This window comes from Haemaphysalis longicornis, unplaced genomic scaffold, assembly GCF_048455015.1.
Source record: "Haemaphysalis longicornis isolate Haplotype H1 unplaced genomic scaffold, Haemaphysalis longicornis Haplotype H1 scaffold_9, whole genome shotgun sequence".
Taxonomy (NCBI): Eukaryota; Metazoa; Arthropoda; class Arachnida; order Ixodida; family Ixodidae; genus Haemaphysalis; species Haemaphysalis longicornis.
The window spans coordinates 71,345,633-71,368,001 of record NW_027526460.1 but is presented as its reverse complement, the minus strand read 5'-3'; the positions used below and the strand labels follow the sequence as shown (position 1 = coordinate 71,368,001).

Genomic DNA, 22,369 nt, shown 5'->3' with positions numbered 1-22,369 from the left:
ATCAAGGTTGCTCAAACCTATTTCCCTTTCCGCAGACTTCTATGGCGCTGATGTTATCGGTGCAGGTTCCCCTACCACTATTGCCCTAAACGTCTCACTAATCACTCGATGAATATGCGCCAACGCGTGCTCTCCTTCTAGGTGTTACCCCTCCTCATCAATCAGGAATTATAGCATGTCACGAAACAAATTTCTGCTATGTTATTGAAACATACAGAAATACATTGCGGTATGCTATATATCTATCGGTAATTGAAAATAAAAATACCTAATCAAAGATTACTCGTAGAAACAAGCAAAGAACGGTGTGGTGCACATTTTCCCGCTTGATATATTGGAGGAAGCTTTCGTGATATTTTGTCAATGAGTTTTTTCTGTATGGTATGGTCTTTTATTGTGGTTTGCCGCAATTCATTGTCAAGCCATTTCGAAGTCTGCACCGAAGGAATCGAGATAGTAGTAGGCCTCGCTTCGACGCCGAATGTTTACGTAATGAACTCGGAGTGTTTGGAAATTACGTCCAAATCCTTCGAGGGCACCTCTAGAGCGTCCGCGATGTGTTTCTGACGGTTGGGCTTATAGCAAAACATGTTGATGGGATCTCGCTAAAATGCGGTTAAGATGCCTTAGGACCGCACATTGTAGCAAATGTATTAAAGAGAAAAACGCTTCCGCTGATTTGTTATCTTGGGTTCGGGATTTTGTAACAGCAAACGGGTAGTTTTGATTTCTCTATGTTCTTTAAGGTTCTCTGGTTTTCAATAATACCCAAAACGTATGAATATTGCGAATATTTATTTACTAAGAAACGGCGTACCGGCTAGAAATATCTAGGTCATTTCAATGTCTCAGATATAAAAGGAACGATTTTATAAGTATCTCAATCCGCGCCTGCTTACCCGCTAACTATCCTCTACGGATCCTTTACCTTACATGCATAACGCCAATCATACAGCGTACCATGCCGCCAAGAAACATGCTGTGTCCTTACGCAAAACTAATGTTTACCGCCATGCTTATGTATTTAGGAAATACACAGCAGGTTTTTCTGTGGCACTTGCGATACACTTGTAGCCATCTGCACATAGGGTTCCAATAAGGGAGAAAATAAACCCTATTTCAAATCTAATATTGATGGAAGCTTGATAAAGATTTGCAAAATTTGGATATGGAGATATTTTACAAACGTTCGTGATAAATATTCAAACAGGTTAAGAGCAATCACATACAACAACACCGTCAAGCATAAATTGCCATGAGCGCAGAGTGAGTTACTAATATGTTGCCGCACTTAAATCTACCAAATGCCATGCAGGCTTTCTAATTGCAGCATTGTCGTAAGTAAATCTGTTAGCGTACCGCAGTGCCTAATTCGAGAGCTATATTACGCAAAAAAAGTATTAGGTGATACTCATAAAATTACAAAAAGCCCTAAAAAAACGCGTGAAAAGCTTCAAAGAGAAAGTTCTTTTGACTCAAGTTTACAATAGCGACGAAATTATTACCGGCACAGTACACGGAAGAAGACCAGCTTGTTTTCTTGTCAATGAAACTAATGCTTTCACCTCTTCACTTTGTTTGAATTTTTTGTTGTTGTCAAGACAACCTTTACAATGGCATGCTGTTTCTGCCCTGCTATTATAACTGAATAACAAACATGACGTGTATCCGCGCACACCCATTGCCATGCACGAAGGTAACGATGACAAAAAAGCTTATTGGCGGTTTATTTTCCTTTGGCCAAAAAAACTCCCATCATTAAAGATTATGGAGGCAAAATTGAGCATCCCAATTAGCCAATTAGTGAACGTAGCGGAAGCAAGAATCTACTACTTGTGCATGCTTAGGTGGCAATTTTTCACTTTTTTGCTGGTAAAAGCATATGCCGCGTGTGGCAGTAATGTCTCCTCTCGGATAAATTTTTTATGAGCCCGGTTAAGGCGGCTTACACAAATTGCGTTACGCGGCTGCTTACACAAATAACATTACGCTTGCTACGCCTGGAGAAATACGTTCACAGGAAACGATTATGAACCTGTCCAGTTTTACAAATTGTGGGTTCATTAATGGACCCCTAAAATGCTCACTCCTCCAGCTTTTGCGCAAAGGCTTGATCCCTCTGCGAATATTGTAATTGTTATTTTCACCCTGTCCAAACCGCCGTCGCAATATCCGTGGGACGGAAGCTAATGTATGCATTGATGAGCAGAGCATGAAAGGAAACTATCGCATCGGCTGCATCACCACCATGGCCGCATTTTATTGGAATGTAATGAAATTTAGAGCAATGCAGAGCCTCGCGCTGCGCGCACATCGATGATACTATCGCCCACAGCTATTTTTTTACATGCCCGAAACCTCGAAATATTTATGCTGCTAGTTTGTATTTTGTACACATGTGAAGCTTCGTACAGACGCGTCGGCCGAGGGATTGAGAATTGATATTATCTGCTGACTCTCCAAATTCTGCTTAGGGGCGCTTTCCGGCCATTAATTTTGAAGAACAGCAGAGTGAACAGCCCTAAAAGAACCTGCCGGGAAAAGCTGAAGTTTGCAGCTGCTCTTCAAAAAGGGGGGGGGGTGGAGGGGAGTTCACTTCATTAGAGGGCTAGTGCACGCATCAGGGAAGGTAAGACCCAGCATGTGCAGTCAGAGAAGCAACAGCACAAGAAACAAGCTGCGGAGACGACGAGAAAATATTTATACCCTTCCCCATCATCATGTGTAGTGGTTTACAACAGCTTCGCTGGGCATCCACTTTAGCAGGGCGGGATGACGGACAATTTTTTCACCTCGTATGTGATACTTCTGCCATGAAAACGTTAACCAGAACGTCTTTTCTTCATGACTGTAATTACTCACAACTATGCTGGGAGGTCAATAAATGTATTGGGTAGTTCACACAGTCAGCCAAATTATTTACTGTTCCATCGATGTATTCGACTAACCCGAGGCCAAAAGCAACAGCTCTCACTGATATATGGTTCCGGCACGCAGAATATAATTTTAAAAAACTCTACTAAAGAAACTCGTGCTTTATTTACTTCGATAGTACTAAATGTACGAATTACGACTGTTAAAACTACCTCCCCGTAACTGCTGCCATACAGCTCAACTTTCACAAATTTTGGACGCGAGACCCTGGCGCAGAATAAATGCAACAGCATTTTTAAAATTAAATACGCGAACTGCTTTTTAGGTACATAACGTAGAAGCATCTTCCACATGGTGCACGGATTGTTAATCCAAATATCTTCTTGTTAGAATCCGGCAAGTAAAGTTGTTTTGAAGAATCAAGGCGTCATAAATATGTAATAGCATAACCATAGTAGCAATACAAAATACAACAATACAACATGTTACTTAATGTTGCTAGAGTTGGAAATAGGGCTACAAATGTCTAAAGTTCAAAATAAAGGTCACTAGGTTAGAGTAGAAGAAAGGACTCACCCTGTAGTGCCTGCATACTTGTCGCGTGTCGTAACAGTCAACATTAAGAGAATCCAGAAGCCTGAAAAATACGTGCTTCATTTCTTCAAAGTAATAATGATGGAAGGCAGGCAACCAACTATTGATTCATATAAGTATACAAAAGCAAGAAAAAAAAATAAGACGCAGCTGAAACTAAACCCCAACTAAACCTGCCACGTATAACGCAACTACGTTCTTCAGTGCTGCTCGTCCCCAAACGAGGAACATTTGTGAGACTGCCCCCTACGTCCCCACGCGTACTGCGCTTCAAACCCGACGTGGAATCTACGAAGATGGCAATCATTCACCTGCGGGGCACTTGCGCGGCTAAAGCAGCGTCCATATGGCACACTGACGCAAGTCAGGCGACCCCCGATGGCGTGCGCTAACGAGCGACCCTGGAGAAAAATCTACAAAGGCGTCTTCCCGCTGGAGGCGGCGGCGGCCTCTCGGGAGGCTCTTAATGGTGTGTTACACGCTCTTCTGAAGCGGTTCCCCGTCTCCCGGAGCCGCATCCATCCACCGACATCTTTCAAGCGGTAATACTTCAACGTATCCTGCTTGAACTAGCGTTCTTGCCACCTCACCGATTTCATGTAGCCATCACCGCTGTGTTTGTGCAGGAATTTTGCCTTCCACACCATTTATTCCCCTTGCTGACATATTCTGGCTATATGTTGCAGCACCCGGTGCAGGGCAATGCTCATAACTAAACAAAAAAACAGTTAATGCTAGAAAGATGGCGAGAGAAAATGAGACATTACACTCAGTGTATTTGTGCAGGTAATGAAGGTAAGTGTAGCTCACCGATAAAGTTAATTTTAATGTCGCTGCTCAAGGAAATAAGGCAACGCCTCCATCTTATGTGGAGGGGCACGTGCTCACAGTGAGTGTCTGGTAAATAACGTTGCAACAATTCAAGCCATTTAGGAAAAGAATGCCGAATATTGGCTGACAGCGAGTAATACGAACAGACAAAAAGAGGCGTTCATAAAACAGGGGAAAATATAGAAGTATGATTTTTCCGATTGTTTGAACAAATCATCTTTTTTTCAGCTGACTAAAGCACCTGGCCATAAATTCACGACAACGTAACATACTGATAAGGGGTGGAAGCCGACTGTCAAGAGTCACGATCAAGGAAATGTTACGCTGGTGATGCGCCCGCTTTTTCTAGCGGAAGACCAGATCTGGTAGCCAATATTGGAGAAATGTGGTGTGATTGACTTAACTCCAGCAAACAATCTAGAGGTTGTTGCGCGTGCACGGCTCACTCTATAACCCCAATTTCACCACAAATACTTGTTAGCGGAAGCATCGCAAAATTAAAGAAACTGATTGCTTTGCTAGCTTTTTTCACATTTGTTATTTTGTTTGTCTTGGAGGAATACTATCTAATTGACCGTCTGAGTATTGTGTCCTTGTTTATTGCCGCCGACAGCCCTAAATTACAAGACCTGTGTAGATGATATGTGCGCACTTTGTATTAGTATCTTTATATTTTGGCCTATGTTTATTTTATTTATATTTGCAGTAATTTTGAGACTAATGAAGTAATTTAAAAATCCTACACGAGGCAATAAATCTTGTGGGCATACAACATAAAATGCTGAAAACTACAGTTTTTGTGTATTTTGTTAGCGCAAACGTAGAAAACGCCATTTTTATTGTTCTGAGGTGTTTCGCACTCGGTGACTGTCGGAGAACATGTTTATTTTTTTTATTCCTAATTTTCTTTGTATGCGCATACGCACTTGTGCCGCATTGTTTTGAACGTTCATTTTATTTTTCGCGTAGGGACCTCTTGTTTACTTCATGATATTTTTGTAGGCTTCGTGGTGTTTTATTTCTCTGCGATAGCGTTAAAGATATCGTTTGAAACCAACAAATTTTTGAAGATGACTGAAAAAAGAAAACCAGGTGGCTCTCTGTAGAAATCAGAACTATCGGGCAACGAGAATCTTCCCAAAATAAAGCATCAGTCCAAAACAACCCACGGAGAAGCGTGCCGACTTTATTTATTTATGATGACTAGTACGGTTGTAACGCGTTTCCTACATTATGTGCATATAGTGGGTGTGACGTGGGCCAGCTGGGGTGAAGGAATCGGAATGACGTCGGCGTCATAACACGACCGACCAAGGTACACTTCCGACCCCGGAAGCGTTTTAATTTTGTTCACTTCACACACGATCGTCATCTTCGCCAGTCAAATTGGCTTTCCTGCAGTGCATTTAGGTTGGACTGAAGACATCAGTGAGAGGCTGACAGCTTCTTGTTATTAAAGAAATCATGAAAAGCACAAACCGTGCACTGCGCCTTTTAGGTACCTAAAAATACATAACGCTAATGTAAGAATTTTCATCGCCATATTAGTGTAAACGCGCGACATTTAGGAAAAGGACGAGTTTGAAGCCGGAAAAAACAAAAAACCTAACTACCTGCTGTAAAAAAACTACGATGGATCAAAGTGAAGCTCTCTGAAATCGAGTTTAACCACAATCAAGCCAGTGCATATAGCGGAAGGATTTGATTTTTTATGAGGTCAAGTGCGGTGGTCGTCGTCGTTAGCTGCAGGTGTGAAATTTCTATATTTTCCCGTCCATGTACCGCCTTCCATATCGAAACTGCGTCAACCATGTCAGAAAATGGAGGGGAAAATAGCCCCGGTGGTAGCGTAGTGGGCATTGCACCAGACGCGCATTCTGGGGATCGTGGGTTCGGATCCCGCCCGGCGGGCACTTTTTCTCCACTACCTTTCTGTATTTCCAAATTTTTTATCTGTTTCAAAGACCTACCAAATTCTTCCCTTTGCTTTCCGAGGTTTTCTTGACAGCCAACTCCTATTTCCGTCCTAATTCAACGAGCCCCTCATTTTCTATTCTGATTGGCTGCATGCATAGCGGGGGCGTCTGTTCTGGACGTCTTGGTGCCACAGGGAGCTTAAGAGCGTTCAACGCTGGTCGACCATTCTCGACATGTCGTAGACACTCGAGTCACGGCCCGGGGGTTAAAAAAAGGTCCCCTTTACCTCGCCCGAGTAGTCCGAGTGACGCTGGCTAGCACCCCCAAGCACAGGAAACAAAAAATACTTTACCATTAATACCTCAGAAAGTGGAGAAGAAATGAGCCCCGCCGGTAGCGTAGTGGTCATCGCACCAGACGCGTATTCTGGAGGTCGTGGGTTCGGGTCCTACCCGGCGGGCATTTTTTCTCCACTTTCTCTCAGTCTTTTCAAATTCTTTATCTGTTTCAATGACCTACCACATTCTCCCTTTTGCTTTCCGAGGGTTTCTGGACTTCCAACTCTTATTTCTGTCTTAATTCAACCACCCCTCATTTTATATTCTAACCTTTACTAGGAATGCTTTTTTTGTAAGTTGATATTTTTGTTTGCGGCCGATGTTTGCTAACCTGAGTTCACCATTTTTGCTCCGCAACGTTGAATGCTCCACGAGCGAGTTCGCAGAACGCGCGCAGATTTACTCTGACGCGCTAGCCAGTTCTCGTTGGCGTGCTGTTGCCACAAGCACCGGCTGCTTGCGGGCAGTGGGCATAGGCCCGAATCAGCACACCCTTGGCCTGGTGCGAACACGGTTTTTACGATACAGGCATGAGAGAGGCAAGCTCCGAATATGCGGGAAAAGCGCACGGCATTTGAGCGTCTGGGGTGACGCGGAGGGCTGTCATCTACTGCGTAGGCCTCGGCTAATGATTTCTACAATGCCAAGCCGTCCTGGGAGGCTTGTATTAGGCCTATTACAGCCCACAACATCGGAGAAACGCGGTACGACGATTACTGAGATATCGCAAATGCCCATCCAACGCTGCCGTCGAATGTCAAGTATGTTGGTTTACAGAACCGAAACGGAGACTTGTTTGAATACTAACCTTGCACATCGTCCAATCACGGTGCCACCTCCTCCAGACGTCACAGCCTTTAGTTGGTGCGGCGGCTACAGAGGCGCATGGTAGTTTTGATTTTTTCCCGCTTTATAAAATAATTACCGACTTATCAACCGGATAAACGATAAAAAGTGCGGTAATTTGAGCCAGTCTACGCAGTGCAAACAAACCCGGGAGTTTGACAAATTCCCTTCAGTGTCCCTTTAGTTCCAATTCGAAATTCCATGTGTTTAATGCCAATCGACAAAAAACACAGGCCTACGGAAGATGTACTACTTTTAGCGACGATCGAAGAAAAAAGACGATAAAGTTGTCGCAGTTGCACTAAAGCTGCTTCACCAAACCATAATGAAGTGCGAAGTTAATTTCAACCTAATACTACTGAAAATTTCAGTGGCTGAAAAAAAGGCTTCGCAAACTCAGCTTCGTGTTTCCGTAAAAAAGCAAAAACTCTTACTAGTGTAGTTCGCTAGCTGCCCCACTTATTCGAATTTCCAAACTAGCTTGAACACCGTGGTTTTCAGTGGTGCGGAAAGCATAACTATATGCAGTATACCAACTACCGGTAGCAGATCTACAAAAAGTTCCTGGAAACTGCTGCCGCCGATCTCTGTGCGTGGTTTCACTGGCAGTATGAACGCCGCCTTTACAACAGCCTTACTATATTTCCGGTGTTTTTGTGCGCTTATTCAGCCCAGCATCCGCTTCTCTGCGCGCAATATTCATTCGTTACAGAGGCGTGCATAAGCTCCTACTGCTCGACTTCTCCATCACCTGTTTTTCTACTATCCTCGCGGCAGCGGCACCCATTTCTCATCCGTATCTGCCAGGTAATATCATTCCAGCCCTGTCGTACGGGATTGGAAACGAGAGCATTGGTATCGTCTTTTGCACTTCTGGTACTTCACGCAACCACAGGGATGATGCTTTGCGCTGCGGATTCACCGCACACGCCAGTTGCTGTAAGCAATATCGACCATATTTCCGAAACTTTTCTTTTTTTCCGCTATTCCCGCAGCTCCATCGTGTTGATTGGGTTCTAGAGTTGTAGCGGGGCTGTTCTTTTTTCTTTTTTTTAACCTTTGGGCCTACGCAACTTCAGAAGCTCCGCGCATATGTTTAGTTTGGGGTTCCTTTGTTGCCTGCGTACATGTAGGCCTTCTTTTCGTCCAGGGGCTTATCTCCGGTTAGCTAAACTGGATAACCAGAATTAACGGCAGTTTTTAAAATTCTGTATTGAATCCCTACATGAGAGCACTACACAGATTTAGCAGCAATCTATTGTGAACGAAACAAAAACCGTGTATTTTTTATTTGCACGGTTTACAGGTTTACAGGGCGACGCCAATGTGGGATAGGCAGTGAGGATCACCCGGAAACTCGGTCCAGCTATACAGTATAGAATGTTGCAAAAGGCCGAGCGAAAACTGTCTGAAGCGTTCGACTCAAACTCGCGTGCGCTTTCAACAGTATCTACCACTTTGCAGCTTTGTTTAAACGAATGGGCAAAGTGTTTTTGTTTGTTTTATGAAAGGTAGTAAGGCTTCCTAATCCTCTATTATTTAAAAGAAGTTCAACATTATTTAATTTGGATAATTTGTTACAAATATGTCCCCCATGTGCCGCCCTTCTCAACGACATCCCAGAATAGACAAGGGTTTATCGTATACCAATACCAAATGATTTAAGTGCGTTGGAACATACGCTGCCACGCGTATTTACAATCCAAATTTTCCTATAACTGCAATGTGGGCAGACTACATGATCAATTTATTTTCGGGCTAGCGTACAATAGAAGAAAATAATCACCCTTTGCTCCGTGAACAATGCATTACAAGATACTGAATCAAAGTGCTTCTGTGTAAAGTTTGCGGAAGATTTGTTCTCGCATAGCAGACAAAAAGCGTAATGGCAAGGAAGTGTCCACATCACCAGATAGTTACCCGGTAGAAATTTGGGGCCACAGTCCACCGGATGTCAAGGTGAATCGCTAATAACCCTAGACAGGCCAGCGCTGCTTCCTGTATACATAGAGACCGGCAGTAGTAATCGCCAGGCGCGGATTGCAACGGTATTCATGCATTTTAAATGTGCCGCCCACTTTTCGTGGCACAAGCCCGGAATGGCGCAGCTAATTTCGGAATAAGCCCCGCTGTCACACGCCGGCCTTGTTGCCCAGGCTGACTGTAGCGACGGTTAAACTGTTGGGGTGACGCGGAAGTGGTCGAGAATATGTGCCTGCTTTTGTGTGCACGCGGCCGCACAAACCGGAAATGAAATATTCAACGGGTAACAGGGCGACTCTGGGCGGAGTAAAGGTCACTTCATAGTAATACAGGTTACACCGAGTACTCAGAATACACTTAGCTAGTTTATATAAGCCCGAAACGTTTCATGAAACAACTCTTTACAGCACTATCATCAATCAAGCCTTACTATGCCGCGGACAATGTAAACTTCCGCAAAAACCTGTGAGGACGTTTTCCATGGCTCTACCCTCAAGTAATGCACATGAAGTGTAATTTTGAAGACGTATGCATAAAACACACACAAAAATGAGCGCAGACAGGCATACGCACACAGTCACCCGTAGCCGACGGCAAATAATACGGCTGTAAACTGCGGAAGTGAGCAAGCCCGTTTTAAATAATGTGGTTTGTTTGTAACCTTTGCTATAAAAATAACTGTAGATTCACTTGTCAAAAGACAGATAATGTGTGGAATGTGAGTTAATCACAGCGTGGCAGGGCAATCCTCCAAAAGTTGCATTCCATCAGAGTAAAACTGAAGAAACCTAGCAGCAAATCTGGTTCAGGTAATTAAACTAAAGCCATGGTCTTAGCATTGAAGGCATCATTAGTGTTCCCCTACCTGTCAAATGCGGGCAAATGGCGAAGAAAGTTATTTACAAAACTCCGGATAAAAATACTGAACAAATTAGCTTCCCGAACGTGCCCCTAGTACTGTATTGTGTTGCAAACAGCGAACCTATTAGGACAACGTCATTGCGCTTGCAGATAATATTGGATGGAGGTGGTGTCCATCTTACCTCATAGTAAGGTTGAAGCTGCGGCAGGTGGTCATAAAGAATGCCGTATTTGTTTTAGAAATTTGACTGTACACGAGCACGTTCTACCACCTAAAAGTCGAAAAAGAGAACGAAGGTATGCAAGTCGTCCGACACATTCCCTTGGATAGGGCATGGGTATGCTTCTGCTGTAATATTCCCGGGCATAATTACACATTCCAACTCATGCGACACGTAACGGGTGTGCGATACAGAGGATGGGATATTTGTTTCTCGCATGATTTTAGCTGCTCGGTTGTAATTGAGTTTTCACTCGTCTGAGTTGGGACACGAGGGAAGGTGCCTGGTTGCCGTACCTTTTTACCAAAATGATCTGTCCTTCGCCTTCCGTGGTTGGTTGATTTACCGGAAGGCTACCTTACAGTGTGTCTCTCTGTCTGCATGCCCGACCGCCTGCGCGCATGTATGGATAGCTTTCTTCAGGGCAACTATGTAACAGAATTGTCGGTATATAAATATAGAAGTAACTGCGGTGTAATAGTTTCGCCAGATGGAGGTTTAGTGGAGCGGAGTTTAGGTCCACACAGAATAAATAGCAACGGAATGCATGGGGTCACGGTATTTATTTGAAAATGCAAATTCAATTCGATAAGCCCCACGGGAACACTACTTTGGCGGCTGCCGTGATGGCTGCAGAGAGCGCATTTCCTCCGAAATTTCTGACGACGTTCGAGTGTTATTAATAATGAGAAAAGCAACGTAGCAGTCTAATAAAGCAACATAACGCCTGAATAAGCATAACACATCAAGAAAAACAAAACTTGAGCCGCGGTTTCTGTGTTGCATCTTCCTGGATATTGTAGCGTAAAAATAGATGGCTTTATCCCCGATATCTTTTCTTGCTAGGCAAAAATTGCAAAGAAGGGGCATAGAGCTGTTAACACCTAAAAATAATACATTTGCAGCAACTTTAAGGTTACTTACAGCTGTGGTGGTGGTGGTGGTAACACGTATTTATTTTATGTACAAGGGATACAAAGACGCCATGTTACGCTTTAGTGAATTTTGGTGTCTGGGGAAGCGGCAATACGTAATGGGAATTGGGGAAAAAGTATGATACATCCAGTGGTACATCCATTTGGGTGTGCAATTAAAGGAAATGGTGAAGGCCAGAGTTCTCGACGAACTTTCGTAGAGCGGCGAGCAGGCGCCGTCCTTCGCTCTGATTGGAACGGCTTGGATAAAGCCAATCATTAGGGCTGGGTGGGATTGGCAATCCTACGGTTTTGAAGGCTTGTTGTCGAAAGTCGACAATGCGAGGACTGTCCCACAGGATGTGTGCAATGTCATTATTGGCTGAGCACCGCGAACACTCGGGGTCATCTAGGCTGCCGTATCTTGTGGAGGGAAAGTGCGGGATTCTGGCCTATCCATTTCTAATCCCGTGTTCAATCGTGTGCCATTTCTGAGGCAAATGCTGAGGTATGACATGACGCTTCACTCTTAGGGCCGCTCGTAGTTGCAACTTCCTTTCCACCTTGCAGCGGGTCTACAATTCCGAGCTAGAAGTAGGTGAAGGATCTTCCGCTGTGTTTTCACAGTTGTAATACGTATGCTCATCCCGAGATGCAGATGATGGCACTATGACCGAAGGAAGCTCAGGAGAATGTCCAAGCTGAGCAGGGGAGGGGTAAGCCCGTTCGATGTAGCTTTTCCCAGTTGGTGTGTCGCTTGCAGCTTGTTGAGCTAGTGCGTGGGCATTGCCAGTGCCTGAGATTCTCGCGTGAGCCGGTATCCAGGGAAAGGTCACAAGACGTCCACGGGTCCGCAGCCTGCTGACTCGTCGCCGGATATTTAAGATGACCTCGGAGGTTCCATCTAGATGTTTTAGACGGTGTAAGATGTTGATCGCGGCTGTAAGAATCACCGATTCTTTGAAACGTTCTTGCATTTCTAGCCACTGAACATCTCGATGAATGGCTATCAGCTCGGCCGTCTCAGGTGTCGTGTTGTTGAAAAGGTGTATCTTACGCTTTTCATCGCATTCTGGACACACGAAGGCAGCACCCGCAAGCCCAGTGGCTGGGTCAACTGAGCCGTTAGTGAAAACCATGAGAGCGGTGTTATACTCCTCGTCCAGCCATTGAAGTAGCAAGGATGCTCGGGCCAGTTTCCGTTGTTCGGCCCTCCAGCCATGAAGGCCGGTGCGGTGTCCAGGAATTGGAGCACATGCGGGCACATCTGCTGTCCACGGTACTTGCGGGAATTGCGTTCTGGGTCCCTGCGGTGGGTTTTCGTGATGTTGCTTTATGATGCAACGTCCGGCTGGTGTCATAGCTAGGCGATGCTGCTGTGCTAGATGCCTGTCGAAGGTGAAGTCGGCAAGGGTGTTCATGCCAGCCTCCGTGTAGAAGTGCAAGCTGGGAGTCTAGGGTGGAAGGCCAAGGGCTATGTTATGCCCCACCTGTTCAAAACATCGAGTTTATTAGTTTGGGGCCTGGTAGGGTAGAGGTGCGGTAGGACGTATAGTATCCTAGATTGAATGAGACCCTGGTGTAGGCGAAGGAGCGTCTTGGTAGAACAACCCCACTCGTAACCAGCGCACCGTTTGGGTATGTAGAGAAGCCGTAGGCAAATGTCTCTTAGAGCGATAACTTAACCTTAGTTGCGTAGGTTGGCGTCAACTATAAGGCCCGCTATGCGGGCTGTAAAACCTCTGTGCACAGCTTGTCCATGAAGGTGGAGTTGGGTGGCCGGGGGTCTCCGCATACGTATACATACAATGTGTGTTCTTTTTCTGGTGAGAGTTCAAGACCACGATGGTGTAGAAATTCAACTGTGACGTCAATGCCTTGCTGGATGGTTCGTTGTTGCGTTGTGATATCACGTTTTGTCGTAATGCGGCCACTTATTTTCCTCCTTCCAACTCTTTCTGTTAGAGGTCTCACGTGTAGCTGCACTCGCTAATGCACGAAAAGCCGCAAAGGCAGTACTACTGTTTCTGTTGCAGCGGAAAACACTCAGTTGCCATTGAGTGGCCCACCATTTTATTTACTGTGTTGGTGCGAGTTATCAGGTCTAAATTAGGTGAGCGTTCGTTGATGGCGACCTCGTGTATCGTTTATCGGTAGCGTGTGCTTGCCTGAAAATATACGAAATGGTCTGAAATAAAAAGAGGCTTTTAAAGCAAGCCTACTCAGCCGGAGTGGTGGAGGGACGACTATATAGATTAAAAAGAGGTTTAAGATAAACATAACCAAAACCAGACTTTATTGTAGAGGGTGGACATATCAACGGGCTTAAGGATAGGGGAAAGAGGGGCGAGGGTGAAGGTTTACAGATTACTTCGGCAGTCAACGGCTGTGCAGCGCGCGAAGTCTTACATAGACTGCACCGTCTGCCGCATATTGTCTAATTGCGTCGTTATTTTTCAGTCAACAATTTGCGGAACTCGGGGTAGGAGATAATAAGACGGTGCGTTTGGAAGCCTAGACACTACCACATGTGGCGTACAATACACTTGGCTCCAGTGGAGCGGGAGGTGCAGGGTTAAAGGGTTGCAGGTTTTTAATCCTAACGACCATGCTAATGGCACTTTCGCACATAGGCGTGCTATAGGGGCAGCACATCGTCGGTGAGCGCACCACCAGCCCATGTCTTGTACAGAACAAGGCACGACCGACAGTGAGGGTCGTGACAGCGATTGTTTTTTCGACAGCGATGTTCGAGTAGTAAAACACTTGTCTCTTAAGCGGGAAGAAGAGTAGAAGCAGCCATTCCCCGCATCGCCGCTCCGTGTCTTGGCATTGGCGTTATAGGTTGCGAGCACTCCGTTCTTTGGTTTCTGTTTTATGCCAAGCAAGCTGTACCCGCTTAGGATGTTATTAGAATGGAGCTTGCAGACTCCGCTCTAGAAGTGTTTCGGCGTGAACGAAATGAACATCTCGCTCAAACTCGGGTAGTTGTGGCTTTTCCTGAGCCCTCATGTTTCTTGCAACCTTTCGAGTAATTCACCTTCGTCGGGTACACCGCGTCTATAGCGAGGTGGCGAACGTCATTACAACGCTTGTAGTACTTCTCTCCGTTGTAGCTGTACTCATCCGGTGTTTCGTCATGCGTTTTACCGCACTTTGTACACACTGCAACACCAGCGAAGTAGGATACCGCCCTTTGTAGCGGGTGATGGAATCGAAGACAAACCAAAGCACGGTGCCTGTATTGCCGGACTGTGCAGTAAAATCTCCAGTAAACGACTTGGCATGGCCACTTTCTGACTTTGCAACGCCCGAAGTGCACGAAACATGCAAGCATTGATTATTGCATGTTGCTTCATCGGCGCTGCGTAAGACAAACGGATACGTGCACCGCCCCCCCCCCCCCAGACTACAGCACACGAACAGGCTATACAGCTCAACGTTTTATTCACCTTCAACGGCCAATGTGGCTTATCATTTTTTTCATAGTTTGCAAAGTGCTTGTGCAGATCAGGTACAAATTAATAGAAGTATCTATAAACCGAATCATGTTATCATAAGTAACTTCAGTGGCAGGATAAAGAAAATCAGAAAGAAAAGTAAACGCGGCCACGCGTTTGAGTAACATCCGTGAACGAAACCTAACTCATCCCGTCTTAACCTAGAGTAATCATCCTGCTCACTCACAGTGTTCGACTGAGTCGCCGCTTTTAACTGACGAAGGAAATTGTAGGCGTGTACTAAACCTAATACAGTAAGACAAAATGTTCTGAAGCGTGCGACTGCATTTACTGTTCTGTACTTTGAAGAAAAATGGTTGCTGCCCTAAATGTTAAAGATTTTCCTCTACCGAATGATTCACGTGAATACTTAGTGCTGTACAAAACAAACCCCCTACCCCCCGTGCAGTCTTATTAGGCACCCGTGGTTGGCCAGCTCGATAATTCTTTTGGTTTCATATACTCTAGAATATACCATGGAGCCTAAGGAAATATCTGACGGCCGTCTGACTAGAGAATCACGGCTTCTGAACCGAGCCAGAGCGCATTGCAAAAATATCTCTCGGTTTACCTGGAACCAAGGTAGGCGTAGAGCCACATTCTCAGAGCTAACTGTTCTCGTGTTTTACCCACGACATTTATATGATCAACCAAATATTATGACATGGTCCTTGTGATATTGCCTTGTTTCTAGGCGCTAGTTACGTATATTGTGCGTAGTATACACATACTTTAAAATTGTGACCCACGAAACGCACCGGTGCTTTTGTTCTGATTGCAACCGAAGCTAGATATTGGTTGTCTCTATCCAAACGTGTGCGTGTTTACAATTCGTACCGTTTTATGACAGTTTATTGCAGGGGTAAATTGGTAATTTATTTTTTGATTGTAAATATAACGACATCACAATTTTAGAAAGTTTTGGCACATTTATTTTTGACAACACAAACACTTATTTATCACCTTCATCATTAGTATTGCTTTGTAATATTTTTTATAATATTTTTATTATCACCACCACGATCATAATCATCCCCATCACCATCCCGATAATATTCATCATCAGAATCCTTCCGACTTTCCAGGGCAAAGTTCTTACGAAGCTTAGAACCCATGAATTTTTTCGGAAGCTGAACATAAAGTGATTTATTTGACTGAACGGTTTAAGTAGTAAGCAAAATAGGCGCCTGAACTAAATCATCTTACAACTCCCGGCTGACACGTGGTCAATGGCAAATGGTAACTTTACCAAATATAAATGCCATATGTGTTCCACGCGGCAAGAATCCGCCGCGTTTGCTCCTTCTGTCTCGCTGATTCAACAGGCCATTTTTCAACCCTCATGCACGCGCATGCCTCCGCGGAAAAGGGTCGTCTGCCGTTTTACAGCGCAGCTGTTAACCTCTAGTTGTTGTGGAAATTTTGTGTCTTTAACAAAAACCCACGGCAGAACCCGACAGCTGTCGCATTAAACGCCGAGCGCATTCATCGCGCTAAGCAGGTATACATCATAGTGCTCGGTATTTGTTTAAAAAACACAATACAGGCACCGAAACCGCATTAGGGATGATAGGGTGCCTATGCACAATGAGACTCGCCTCCCACTATGTGTTTCTGGTCACGTATATGTTTGCAGATCATGTTCGAAGGGAACGCAGGACTAGTGTCACTAAATAGAGCAGTTCTTGCCCAAAACGCTAACTGAATGCGTCAGGCTAGGCAGGACCCAGCATTTGCCGCTAGAGAAGCCGCGCGCAAGCTACAACCTCGCCGAGACGACGAGAAGCATTTCTAACCCTCCCCCATCTGCAGTTTTAGTGGCTTAAAAGAACTTCGCTGGACATCCACCTTCGGCGGGCTGGGATGGAGACCACTTTTGGTATTACGCGTTATCGCAAGTGAAAGCGCATACTTAATAAAAAAGGCGGAAAATGCATGACCAGTACTACTAAATAACTTCCAAAGAAGCACTGTGTTTATCCTGTAAATAAGTTACTCTTTTGCCGGAGGAAGCAGGCAACAAAGAGCGGCGCGTTCTTTTTTGACCTGCTATTATTAAACACGGCAACTTGCACAGGAGGGCTCTGCTGGAGTTAGAGCCAGTTATTTCAGCTGCCACACTTTGTTATTAAAGAAACCGCTAATTTTAACGAAGCCGTAACAAGCCGTGGACGAGGCACGCAGTTTAATGTTTGAGCCTGCGGAGCAGAAAATCGCTAACAGGCATTGCTCTTAGAAAGTAGCAAAAGTGATGCATAATAAAATGTATACTTTCACGTACTTAAATGATGATGGGGTATGGTACAGAATAAAGTATTTTTTCCTCAGTGAGCGCCAACTCGGCCAAATAAATAGTACATTGAAGTCGTCTCGCACTCGTGCTGCACTTCCGCCCATCATTAATTTTGCGGGCTTATTTGATGTATCTGCTGCGTCTATACGAGCCCACCAACTGCAGTACATTGCTGTAGGTGCTCCTTCGCTTCACTGGTATACTGATGCATTTATTATGCGCCTGGAAATGGGACCCCACCCGAAAGGTACAGCTTACCGGTACCGGTATAGGGTACCGGTAAAGACGAGATATATTTCTAAAAGAGGGAAACTGGGCCATTGCGAACATTTTTCTTTATGAATTTGCAGAACCTTAGGTATCGGTATCCGTTGCTTTTTAAGCCCGTCGGCCATGGTTGAGGAAGTCCCATTAGAATGTGATCAGGTGAGTCTCCCTTAAAATTTGATGATGCTTTGATGTTTATGGCGCAAGGCCAACTGGGGCAAAGAGCGCAAAAACAATAGTCGTATATGAGAGGTGATACCTTAAACACTAAGTAAAATCAGCAAAAACAAAAGTAAAATCACAAAACGACAATGAGCATGGCTGGTGTATAGGGCCAGATTTCATGATGCGTGATAGGAAATGAGGTTTAAAAACTTGACGTCCGACAAATACTCAAAAATACGTTTCACGGAAACAATGGCTTCGTCACCTAGGAAAAACGATGGTTGTAGGGGAATATGTTGTCTGTAGAGTTCTCTGAAGTGTTTGTGTCGTGTTGTGTGAAGTGCCTTGCATGTGATTAGTATGTGCACTACGGATAGGGCCTCTCCGCACCTGCTGCACTGGGGTCTAGAAGATCCCGTCAGTAGATACGAGTGCGTCGCATGGGTGTGCCCTATCCGCAGCCTACCCAAGGCGACTTCCGTGTGTCTGTTGTGTGAGTCAGATGTGTACCGTCCCAAGTGTGGCTTTATTACATGTAGTTTGTTGTCTGTCTGTTCGTCCCAGTGTGTTTGCCATGTTCTGCGCAGGTGTTGTCTTATGTGAGGCTTGAGGTCTGTGCAGGGTATCGTTGTAATGTCTACAGTGTTCCTGAGTGCAGCTGCAGCGGCCCTCTCATCTGCCAACTCATTCCCAGCGATCCCTGCGTGTCCTGGGACCCAGCAGAGGACCAGCTCGTGCTTTTGTGCATAGACGGACATGATAGTGTTGAATACAAGATTAACTATGTGGTTTTTGGGGGGCTTGTGTGATGACAGTGCGCGGACAACACTCAAAGAATCTGTATAGATGATGGAATTGGGAATCTGGTTCTCAAGAATGTGTCGTACAACAAGTAAAATTCCATACGCTTCTGCTGAAAAAATTGTTGTGTGCACGGTCATGGTTCTGGCTGCATTGAAGTTTGGACCATGAGCAGCACACGAGACCATAGTTGAGGTTTTAGAAGCGTCACTATAAAATTCTGCACATGTGTATTTAAACTGCAATGACAGAAAGTGCTGCAGTATTGCAGCTCGTGGTACACGATTTTTGTCAAGTCTCATAAAAGAAAGGTCGCACGACACAGGGCGAACTTGCCAAGGCGGTAAACTGTCAGAAAAGGATGTCCTGTACACGTCTAAAAACAAAGCACTGAGATCCGAGGCTCGCTCTCTCACTCTAAGTGAAAAGGGCAGACGAACGAATGGGCGATTTACAAAAAGAACAGATGTCGATGTGTCGTTAAAGACAGGATAAAAAGGATGGTTATTCAGCGATGAAATTTTAAAAGCATAAAGTAAGTCCATGTACGTCCGTTGGTTCTCAAGGCTCCACTTATTACATTCGACATACAGACTCTCGACAGGGCTAGTGCGAAAAGCACCCGACGCAAGCCGTAGCCCCAAGTGTAGCACTGGGTCAAGCATTTGCAACGCTGTTTTAGTCGCCGACCCATATACCACACTGCCATAGTCTAAACGAGACCCAACCAAAGCAGTATAGAGCCGTAGTAGGAGTTCTTTGTCAGAACCATACGATTGGTGCGAGAGAACCTTAAGTATATTCATTGTTTTGAGACATTTAATTTTAAGTTCCTTGATGTGGGGAATGAATGTGAGTTTGTGGTGAAACACAACACCTAAGAACTTGTGCTCCTTGTTCACAGGAAGCGACACGCCATTCAGAGTAATGTCTGGGTCCGGATGGACCCCGCGCTTCCTGGAGAACACAACGCAGGAGCTTTTTACAGGATTCAATTTAAACCCATTCTTGTCTGCCCAGCCGGCAAGTTTCTTTACACCAAGCTGGACTTGACGTTCGCAGATAGACATATTGCATGATTTATAGGATATCTGGACGTCATCTACATACATGGAATAAGAGATTGTGGGTGGCAGTGCCTTACCAAGAGAGTTCATTTTTACTATGAAGAGAGTGCAGCTCAACACACCACCTTGTGGCACGCCATTTTCTTGCACGTGAACCTTTGAGAGTGCACCACCGACTCTTACTCGAAACGTTCGGTCTGACAAGTAACTAACAAGAGCGTTCAACATGTTACCCGAAACACCGAATGACTTGAGGTCACTAAGGATCCCATAACGCCAAGCGGTGTCGTATGCCTTCTCAAGGTCGAAAAACACAGTTAAACAATATTGCTTGTGCGCGAAGGCATCCTTGATGTACGAGTCAAGAGCTAACAATTGATCGTTCGTCGATCGCCCCACCCTGAAGCCTGCCTGGCAGCTCTCGAGAAGACCGTTGTACTCAAGGAAGTACACGAGCCTGCGATTTATCATCTTCTCGAAGAGCTTGCACAGGCAGCTTGTCAGGGCAATAGGACGGTAACTTGAGGGGGACGACGGGTCCTTTCCCTCCTTCAGGAAAGCTACAACTATAGCCTCCTTCCAAGAGTTTGGAATGAGCCCCGAAAGCCATATCTTGTTATATAGGTGTAAGAGTGTTAGAAGCGTGTCGGCGTACAGGTGTTGTATCATTGTATATGTAATGTTGTCTGGGCCTGGAGCTGAAGGTTTACACGTGCTCAAAGCAGCCCTCAGCTCATGCAGTGAAAACTCTGAGTTATAAGAAGATGTTGACCTATTGTTATCCAGTATAGGCTTCTTTTCGGCCGTTTGTTTGTGTTTCATGAAAGTGTTTGTGTAGTGTGCTGAACTGGACACGTGTTCGAAGTGTTGTGCGAGGGTGTCAGCCTGGTCTTCAAGTGAGTCCCCAGTTGTGCTGACCAGAGGCAGGCGGTGTGTTTGTTGACCCTTGAGTTTGCGTAATCTTGTCCATATTTTCCGTGTGTCTGTGTAGGAGTTTATTGATGTTATGAATGTGCGCCAGCTCTCTCGTTTTGCCTCACGACGCACACGTTTTCCTAATGCCTTGGCCCGTTTGAACAAGAGGAGGTTTCCCGACGTGGGGTACCTACGAAGGATACCCCACGCCTTGTTCTGGGCCTCTCGCGCCCGCCTACATTTCTCATTCCACCACGGCCTCCGCTGGTTGCGCGGGGCACCAGAGGCGTGGGGAATGGACCTTTCGGCGGCGTCGAGGATGTGCGCCGTGAGGAGTTGTGCGGCTTCTTCTACGTGTAGGTGTCTTATAGTTGTGTAGTGTAGTTTCGATGTCTCTGTAAATGTGTTCCAATTAGCTCGAGCTTCATTGAACCTATTATGGGAAGATGAACTGCTTGGGCCTTTACCTATATATGTAAGTGAGGTGGGGAAGTGGTCACTGCCATATGGGTCAGTTCCCACACCCCACTCGAGAAGAGGAAAGAGAACTGCGGAGCCAATAGCCAAGTCAAGACATGAGTATGTGTTGTGTCCTATGTTATGATATGTAGGCTGTTTATTGTTGAAAAGGCATGCTCCAGAGGATGTAAGAAACCTCTCTATCAGGCGACCACGGGCATCCGTACGAGAAGAGCCCCAAAGAGAATTGTGAGCATTAAGGTCGCCTGTTAGAATGTATGGTTCGGGCAGCTGGTCAACCAGCGCCTCGAAGTTACAGCTCGAAAGTGCAAGATCAGGAGGAATATATATGGAGCATACCGTTATCAACCTATTAAAAATTATTGTGCGTATTGCTACAGCCTCAAGGACAGTGTTCAGAGTGACAGGGTGGCAGGCTAAGGATTTCCGGGCAATTATGGCCACACCGCCAGAAGAGTGTGTGCAGCCATCCCTGTCCTTTCTGAAGACCATGTAACTATTCAAGAAATTTGTGTGCTTGGAATTCAAATGTGTTTCCTGAACACACATTACACTTGGCTGATTAGCATGCAGTATTTCGTATACATCGTCAAGATTTTTAAGAAGGCCTCTACAGTTCCATTGAATTATGTTTTCTCTTCCCATTGTTTAGTGTGAGAGCTACTGGAGTGTGTGTGTTTATGTGTCGTCTTTCGGGGCTGTGACTCTCGCCTTTTTTGGCTTGTCGGGAGGCTTTGGCGTCGGGACGCGTTCCTTGCGGTGCACCGCCGGCAAGAACGCCCTGACATCCATCTCGTCGTCGGATGTCCGAAGGGTGCCCGACGGACCGGGCCCCCCGGATTTGGCCCCCCCTCGGGAGCCCTTCGTTTGAGCCGCGACCACCGAGGGCGTCCGGGGCGCCAGAGGTGGCACGGGCGGCGCGGTGGCGGTGGGAGCCGGTGCGGGTCCCGTGGTGTCCATCACCTCGGTACCCTCCAACGCACTGGCGGATGGGGAGACAGAGGCGGGAGCGGCACCGGTCCCGACGGAAGGTGCTGCCACCACAACCACTGCTGCCTCAGCAAGCGGCGTGGTGGCGGGTTGGGCTGCCAGAGGCAACCCAGGGGGGGGGCGGGGGAGGGACCAGGTCAGACTCGCTGAACTGGGTCCCTGTGGAAACCAGACGCCGCCCCGCCCCCCGGCGAGCTGCGTCGGCGTACCTCTCCAGGGGAAAAGAGGCGAACCTCTTTCGCGCCTCGGAGAAGGTGATGTTTTTTGTTACCTTTATGTTAATGATTTTTTTCTCTAGTTGAAACTTTTCACAAGCGCGAGAGTATGCTGCATGTGGACCCTGGCAATTCGGGCAGTTAAGGTTGGTTGCAGTGCAGTTGTCGGAAAGATGATCATGCTGGCCACATTTGGCACATGTTGTTCTGCCACGACAGGAGTTGGTACCATGCCCGAACCTCTGGCACTTGAAACAGCGGCGCGGGTTCGGGATGTATGGCCGGACAGAACAACGG

At 45.9% G+C, this 22,369-nt stretch overlaps 1 non-coding gene across 1 annotated transcript; it reads left to right on the top strand.

Annotated features, from left to right (window-relative positions):
- The first annotated feature begins 6,603 nt into the window (after positions 1-6,603).
- Positions 6,604-6,676, top strand: Trnat-cgu (transfer RNA threonine (anticodon CGU)). The gene has a single exon. It is a non-coding gene; the product is annotated as a tRNA-Thr (tRNA).
- The last annotated feature ends 15,693 nt before the right edge of the window (positions 6,677-22,369 follow it).